A 9,190-nucleotide genomic window follows, 5' to 3' on the forward strand; every position below is an offset into this window, starting at 1 on the left:
AAAAATGCACAGTTCTCGAGGCACAGGCGCGCGATAACCGAATTCCAAGCGGGCGAAGCCGCAGGCAAAACCTGGTGAGAAGATAAAAAACGAAGCTTCATGTCTCTGACAATATTACTAAATTATTCTGAGACTCATCAAACGATTATAAGCCTCGGTCCGGCCCATATATAGTTTTGATCTATTCAGAAAAAAATATATGGGGTAAGTCCTGCTTTATAATCGTAAGTTGAATCGTTTAACTTAGTAATTTTTATCTCTTATGTTGAAAAATCTTGCACCATTTTCAATGTTTCGATCCTGAATAAAAATCTAATCCTCCTGAATAATAGCTGGAAGCCATTACATCGTATTTCTGCTTATATAAACAAAAACATGATAACTAATTATCTCAAACACCTCATCTTTATAGCTATTCCGCATTCGTTCTCACATTTGTCGGAGCTCGGAAGAGTTGTGAGAGGCTCCTAATTGGAGGGCACTCTGCTCGGGAGCCCTTTAATCTGTCTTTTGGAGAACCCGCTTGTTCAGCTGTGGTTTAAAAGCCTTGATTTTGAGAGGCCCTACTGTCAGTAATTTGATCGCTGAGGCGTGGCGCTTTCCAACTGTGAAATGGCAAATTGATAACTTGCGGTGGATTTTGTGAACTTTTATTCTATTGATTCATTGAATATTCCTTGTATGAAATTTATCAAAACCAAATTACCGAATGGCGTTTTTTGTACAATAGTGCCTAGTTAGTAATGTCGGGCGACTCTATATGGCCTAGTGTTAACAAACCGGCTACAAAGTTTTCGGTCCCTGTTTAAATAATGATAATATGATGAATGATGAGTTTAGAGTCACATTTTAGGGTTTTGTAGGCAAAACGAATTTCAATTGAAACATTTTGAATTTGAAAAATGAAACCATATAATTCCCCCATGTCTGTCTGTCCGTCCGTCCGCGGCTTAGTTTAGAGAGTATCAATGCATATGCGAATTCAGTTTACATTAATAATTCAAACATACGTATATAACCGTCCATAAATGAAATCTTCATAAATAAATTCCAGTTTTCGCTGTCTTCATTAACCTGCCGAGTACTTACCAACAGTATATGTATATGAAGATAAACAAAGCAATTTACGCCATGACCTCAGCTACATCATCACCGTTCACATTTCATTACCATCACCGCATCGCCGTCGCATCGTATCGCTCACGCCTCGCCGATCCGACGTCCAATAAAAACAAAAAACAACGTAGGTACACTTCAGTGTAACGCACGTTAAAAGCACAATTTGTTACATCTTTGTTCGATGGAAATGATGTTCTTTGTCTTCGGAGAGTATGGGTTGGTGATGAGTTGTTATTATCGTAAACCCTTTAATTATCTGTATGTTTCCGTTTTGTATTTTCTACATACAAATACACCTGTGTTTTTGTTTTCAAGGAGTCAGGTATGTAGCATTATTGTTTTTAATTATTAACCATTTTAATAGTAATATGCATTATTCATATTTGCAAAGTATACTTTTGGCGGTGACTTAAAACAATTCAACTGCACACGATTGAACTGTTTAAGCCAGTTGAGGTGTTGTCATACAATTTAATAATTTTTATTTTAAATTTTTATTAAGTTAGTTTTTAAATAAGGTCCTCACTGAAAATCAGCGCCACGGCTTGCCGTGGCATTATGCTGAGTGGGGACCTATTTAGGGTCATGTATGTTAAATAAATGTATTTTCTTTCTTTCTTTCAAATAAAAATATTTATTGTCTTAAGTGTGAGCAAGAGAGGAGAGGCCTTTGCCCAGCAGTGGGACACAAAAATAGGCTAATAAAAATAAAAAAAAAGTGTGAGGAGTGTGAGGAGTCGACATGGGGTACAAAGTGTCAATAGCTACTCGTTTCGGCCATACAATATTATATTCAGGTCGACTTAATTCTAAAGAAGGAAACTGTAATGTTATGTTCCAGCAGATGTTCCTGCGCTCCGACTTCTGGCCGGAGGGTGTGGTGTTCCGTCGTTTTAGGGCAGCGACGAAGACGACTTTCAAAAGTCCCTAATTAGGTTTTTTTTTAGTTTTTAGGGTTCCTTAGTCAACTAGGAACCCTTATAGTTTCGCCATGTCTGTCCGTCTGTCTGTCTGTCTATCCGCGGGTAAGCTTAGAGACCGTTAGTACTAGAAAGCTGTAATTTGACATGAATATACATATCAGTCACGCCGACAAAGTAGTACAATAAAAAAAGTACAAAAAAAATTGTAGGGTACCCCCATAGACGTAAAGTGGGGTGTTTTTTTTCTTGACTAACCCTATATTTTGGGGTATCGTTGGTTAGGTCTTTAAAAATCATTGGGGGTTGCTAAAACAATTTTTCTATTCAGTGATCTGTTTCGAAATATTCAACTTTAAATTACAAATATTTCATTGAAATCAAGCGTCCCCCCCCCTCTCTAAAATCTAAACTGTTTCGTAGAAAAATTTGAAAAAAATCAGAATGGTACTAAATATATCAAATTTACAAGGAAATTATAGCGACTAAGATTGCTTGAGAATTATTAGTAGTTTAAGAGTAAATACCTAACAGCCTAAGGTATAAAATATACCTAAACTTGGAAGATTCAGTACACAATACGAAATCCTTAGAAAATATTATTTGATTTTCGTAATGGCTACGGAACCCTATCCTGGGTGTGTACGACACGCTCTGGCCTGTTTTTGTATACTGTTTTCTTATGTATTTTTGTGCCTATTTTGTGTATAATTTGATTTACAATGCATTAGTTTCTAACTAAGCCGTGGTGGCCTAGTGGTTTAACCTATCGCCTCTCAAGCAGGAGGCGTGGGAACCCACGATCCTCTGCTTGTGAGGCCATTTAGAACATTTGACCATTACAACCGACAACTTTTGCAACTGTACCTACCCAATTCAAGTATTTGCCTTCAATAAATTGTAACCGCACCAAAGTCACTTATTTGATCAACTCCGACACCAAAAGAAAGCCTTTAACAAAGTAGTGGGCACTTCCTTCCCGCAATAATCATCTTTGATGTAACTCGACAGGAAATCCTGGCCTTTCCAATTGCGAACGAAAAGGCTTTCGAATTCCAGCTCGGTAATTAAAGTTCTACCGCATTGAGGTCTCTACTCACTACAAAGTTTCATACCATGACCGTAAAAGGAACTTATCAGACACGGACTACACATGTCAACGCTAATAGAGCCCATACAGCTAATTATGTCAAGCCCCGATTATTACTATTATTACTTTGTGTATAAACAGCCCACAGGCAACAGAAATTGACCAATAGGCTGCGGAGATTTGACGGCTATTCGTACGTTTATGAACGGACACAATTTGAAAAGTCAAATTTCATAATAAACTCTACTTTGTACCGTTCGTCTGGTTCTGCTCGAACGATAATTAAGTTCGTGGATAAATCTATCGACAAAGTAAGCTGTGACTGACAGTGAAATGTACTTATTCACACATACAAAAACTGACGTTTGACGTTTGACCAAAAAACGTACATCCTTGAAATTGGATGTCTATTTTGTAGTATAGTTGACTTTTATTAACAAATGGCATTAGTTACATGATCGAGGCACAACTATATACTATTGACTTCAGTCATATATTTATGCTCTATCTATTGGATCCTTCATCTATGCAGAGTTTCTTAAAGTGTCAGGGGTCCCACAGTATGTCAGTCCATAGATGAGAGTATGTATAAAGAGTCAGTCTGTAAACCTATTTAGTAGGAAATTTCCAGAAATTTTTTTCGCCAGGGGTCCGTGGAATTGTTTAAATTGTGAGTGGTCCATGACTGCAAAAAGTTTAAGAAACTCTGATCTATAGTGTCAACGGCATGTCATACCCATAAAGGTCTTAACCCACTACAACGTTTCATACCATGACTGTAATGGGAACGTATCAGACACGGAATGTAACGCGACAAGGACTACAACATGTCCACGGCATGTCGTACCCATAAAGGTCTTAACCACGGGTCTTAACCATACCCACTAAACCACCATGCGTGTCCGTAATAGGAATCATCATCATCATCATCAGCCCAATAGACGTCCACTGCTGGACAAAGGCCTCCCCCTTAGAACGCCACAATGAACGACTACTCGCCACTTGCATCCACCGGTTTCCCGCTACTCTCACGATGTCGTCAGTCCACCTGGTGGGAGGCCTGCCAACGCTTCGTCTTCCGGTTCGTGAGAGCTATGCTTGGAGTTTCTTTGCGCGATAGAATCCGGAATACGGAAATTCGTCGAAGAATTAAAGTCACTGACATAGCTGGAAAAATATGCAAATTGAAGTGGCAATGGGCAGGCCACATCGCTCGAAGAACAGATAACCGTTGGGGGGGAAAAGTCCTCGAGTGGCTACCACGAAACCACCATGCGTGACCATAATAGGAATGTCAAGCGCATATGTATATGACACGCGACGGCGACGGGATGTTAAGAAAAATGCTAGTGGGCGTAGTCTCATACTTTTCAATACAAAGAATATATTTTTGCCTGGCAAGTTCCTAATACGATCATGGTATGGTACGTTGTAGTGGGTAGAGACCTTTAAACATTAATTTGGTTTTCTACAGCGTGTTAATTTCTGTGTTGACTTGTACTTTAAGGGACTTCTCGCAGTGGTATTGTGAAACACCCTAAGTATGGCATGTTTGCTGTATTAGGGGACGAAGCAGGCTTATTTACACTTTATTTTAATTGTGAAAAGACTATTGGTTGTGATGATATTAATAAGTAGTTGTTTGTGTGACGTAATAAATAAGAAAGTAAACAACGTGGAGAAAAAAATACAATTATTCCCCATCCATCCCAGCCTATATACGTCCCACTGCTGGAGGCACAGGCCTCCTCTGAGAACAAGAGGGCTTGGGCCATAGTTCCCACGCGGGCCCAGTGCGGATTGGGAACTTCACACGCACCATTGAATTGCTTCGCAGGTTAGTGCAGGTTACGATGTTTTCCTTCGCCGCAAAGCTCGTGGTAAATTTCAAATGTAATTCCGCACATGAATTTCGAAAAACAATACAATTATTGAACACCAACAAATAGAAATAATGGGTCCAAATAATCATAATAATCTTTTTTCATGTATTGCTTTTGGTTTATTTGTGTGTAATTGTGTAAATTTTAATGTCTTCTTTCTTTCTTTCTATAACGCGACCCTTTATAAATACACGTAAAAAAAAAAAACACGCGCATAAGACACATTAAAACACGAGTGTGATTGGTTTTTGAAACGAGCCGACCACAATAACATCTGCTTTATCACTGCTTTATCTTCACGCATAATTATTATTAACAAACCAAACTATTTAGTTTTTTTAATGGCTCTGTCCATCGGAGGACAATTTCGCCAGTGCCTAGTAGTCTACAATATAGAGTGCTGCTGCTCACCCGAATGGTAGGACGAAGGACGCTTAGTCGCCTTTTACGACATCCACATGAAGAGCTGATTCTGTCCTATTCCAAAACCAGGCACGGCTAAAACTGACCGAGGTTATATTTAATGCAAAAATAATATAATGACTCCTAGCGCCATCTAGTGAGCAAATATAGAAACTCCGACCGAGTTCTACATGGCGCTATCGAAGTTTCTCAACTCGGACGCATATTATGAAACTTCTGACGCTCGTCCTTCGGACTTCAGTCCCCGCAGCCATAGCACCTGCCTGGAGAGAGATCTCTCTATTGGAGCCTCCCCCACATACGTTCTGTAAAACCCAAAAATGTTACGTATGCGCTGTAAAGAACAAACTCTGTACATGCCCAAAATGCTCGAGCGCTTTTGACCATACAAATTTCTCACGGATGTATTGAGCCATTGAGCCGTCTATCGTTGAAATATTTGTCGACGACTGTACCTCCATCATCTCAACAAAGCGTACTCTGCTCCTCGCGCATTAATAATGTAAAATTTCAATTGTGCCCCCACTTCAGCTGATGGCCTGCAATTTGAAAGGCTCACATAACACCTTCATCTTTATTAAGGGTTTTCTTTAATAGAACGGAACGGATACTACATTTTCTCTTGTGGCACAAGTCATAAGCCTTTTTTATAAAATTCTGCAGCAATTTTTAAACAATCGAAATGGATGAATGAAGTAAGACAGGGTTAATAGAATATTTGTTGTTGAACTGGACGTTGGAAAGCTATTTTCATTAAAAAGAACAGTCATAGCTACATATCTGATAATTGATGAACCAACAGGATGCCATAGCATAGCTATATAGCTACATATCTACTAGTTTATTATGCCGCAGCTTCGCAGGCGTGAGTCATTAGACCTGGCTTTGGTTTTTAACTTATGAAAATCACCAATGATAATTTTCGTTTAATCTTCTTCTTTAGAAACTGACTTCATGATAGACGAAGTTGGGAAAAGAAATATATACGGCTTTTAAGCCGTATATTAGGCGTCTGGCGCTTTTAGGTATCTAGCGTGACATTTCCATTACCTAATCTTTTGATGAGTTTTGGAGCCGGAATTAATTATCATACCACGGCGAGAGTATCACGCGTTGCAGAATTAACGTGTTTATATTATGAGTTATGTACTTCTACGAGCCTAGTTGCCCGGAACTAAAAATAGGCATAGGTTTGAAATAAGCTCGTTGATGTCAAAAATCGCTGTAATCTCCTAACTCGCGCTGAGATTCAATATAGTGAAAGGTCGGAACGTGGTCTCAATTATTAAACAAAGAAGCCCGCAACCCGGCTTTAATACTGGAGCAGTATGTGGGTCAGCTACGTGGGAATGCACAGCTGTTGGGACCCAGTAATGATTTAATTGGTCATGCCGTAACCTAGTGTTTGACACTGGCGAAGGTACGCGAACGAATTTCGACGACCGAACTTATGACGTATTCGGCCGATCACGGAAATTACGAGACAGAAATTAAGAAAGATTTTATCTGCTACGAATACGTTGTTTCAATTACTAGTAACGACACATTTAGTTTATAACCAATATAGTTTGGGAGGCTCAGTATGACTCGTCCACAGTCCCATTTTGTCATCTTCTTAAATCGTCCACGATGCCATGTCTTCAGCCTACAATTCCTAAATCGCCACCTTCCTAACTCGTCCACTTTCTGATATCGTCCATACCCCATTTTGTCTAAATTCCTATTTCGACCACAGTGCCAACTCGTCCACTTTCTTTTATAGATCACAGTACTACTTGGCCAGCAGTGCCAATTCGTCCACGTTTACCAGACGTTGTCTCACAGAGATGGTCAATCAATATATCCCGACAGTAATTTGCAAAAAAGCCCCTTTTCAGTTATCATTTTATAGAGCATTTATTTTATATACTAATATTATCCAGACTACTGGATAATAAACTATGCAATAATGTTGACGAGTTCGCACCGTGGTCTAAATTGGAATGTTGACGTGTTAGCACTGTAGTCGAAATAAGACTGTTGACGATCCGGTACTGTGGCCCACGTAAGAAAGCGGACAAGATAGGAAAGTGACGATGTAGGAATGTTTTCGAATCAGAACAGTAGACTATATGCGAATGAGGACGATTTAAGAAGGTGACGAAATAGGACTGTGGACGAAGTCATCCTGAACCGTTTGGGACTTATTGCATGATGATTTATAAGATAATGTCTAGACGCCCACAATTTGTCTATTAATGGATCTGGTTGAAATTTTATATTTATTTATTTCAATCGCGCTTTACGTTTTTTTTACTCAGAAATAGGCTTGCTTTTGACCACAATCACGCCTGATGATAATCTAATGTGGAGTAAGATAGAGCACGCTTGCTCATCTTATAAATATCCATTCACTCTAGACTTGAAGACGGCCAGATTGACGTCATTAGTATTAAAGAATTGTAAGTGAACAAGCGTGTTGTTATACTATAGAAGTCGATAGTAGTAATGATTATAGTTTGATTACTACTTTTTGTCTTTATAAAAAATAAACGCTGTATGTGCTCCTAGATTCTAACACGTGTTTCATGTGCCAATCTCATGAACATACGAGTACGGTTATAAATGTGCAAGTGAGAATAAATTACCTCCGTGCCACTATGATTGCTTTGGGATGAAGGCACGTCACCTGAATCTGAATTAAGTATTTTCAGCTAAATTCGTTTTGTTTTCGCTTACAGCTCGAGATATTCAGCATTTAAACAGATTGCTGATTCATGATTTCTAGATAAATTAAAGTCTGAGCAAATCTGCGAAATGAAGGGAACAGAAAAGGGTAGGTAAGTTCTTCTTGTGTACTAGGTACTAGTTTACCTAGAAATATGTCAACCTAAACTTTCTATACATACTTTACTCGCAGATACTTCTTATATCTTGTCGTTTCCGTAATTATTATCATAATACATATGGCAAGAGAGTGAAATTTTAAATCAAACAAAAAAAACTCCATCAAAATCAGGTACTTAAGCTACGATGCCACAGATGGGTGTACTTATATACCACCTATCTCTACCGACAGGACAGGAAAGGTGAAAACAACATCCATATTTTTTTTACATATAACTAACCGTCATTGATCCCTATCTCACCTAAGCTGATGTTAAGTGCAGATGAGGCCAAAGGCGTATCTCACTGGTTCAGTAAGCAGCCTATTCACTCTAGCCTTGAAGAGCCCTAGATTGTATTTATCCGGAAATACAGACGATGGGAGCGAATTCCATTCCTTAGCTATTCGCATTATGAAAGATAAAGCAAACCGCTTTCCCTTATTATATCCCTACCAGTGCAGATAGCCAGGTTATTTTCCTTTGAGTAGTATACAATATATTCTCTTCTTGATTTTTATTCTATCTTGTACTATTATTTATTCTGTGTTTATATGCCTACTTTTCTTTGCTTTTGTCTTCGTCCCATGAGTCACTTCATTGCGAATTGACTTAGTTAATCTAGGTACCTATGCCAATTCGTGTAATTTCTCCTGCCATATCTATCGTTTGAGTCATCTCATAAATCGTATTATTGTTCATTTCTTTTCTTTTTTTTATTTTTCTTTTTTTTATAAGTAATACTAACAACTGATGGATCCTAGTTATCTGAATAAATAAATTTTATTATTGTTATTTATCAAGATGGGAAAGGATGAGGCAGGCAACTAGGTTAGTAATGGTTTTTGGTTTTAGGGTCTAAGGTTAAAAGAAAAACATCATTTTGCTTTA

Source organism: Choristoneura fumiferana, chromosome 12 (assembly GCF_025370935.1).
Source record: "Choristoneura fumiferana chromosome 12, NRCan_CFum_1, whole genome shotgun sequence".
Classification (NCBI taxonomy): Eukaryota; Metazoa; Arthropoda; class Insecta; order Lepidoptera; family Tortricidae; genus Choristoneura; species Choristoneura fumiferana.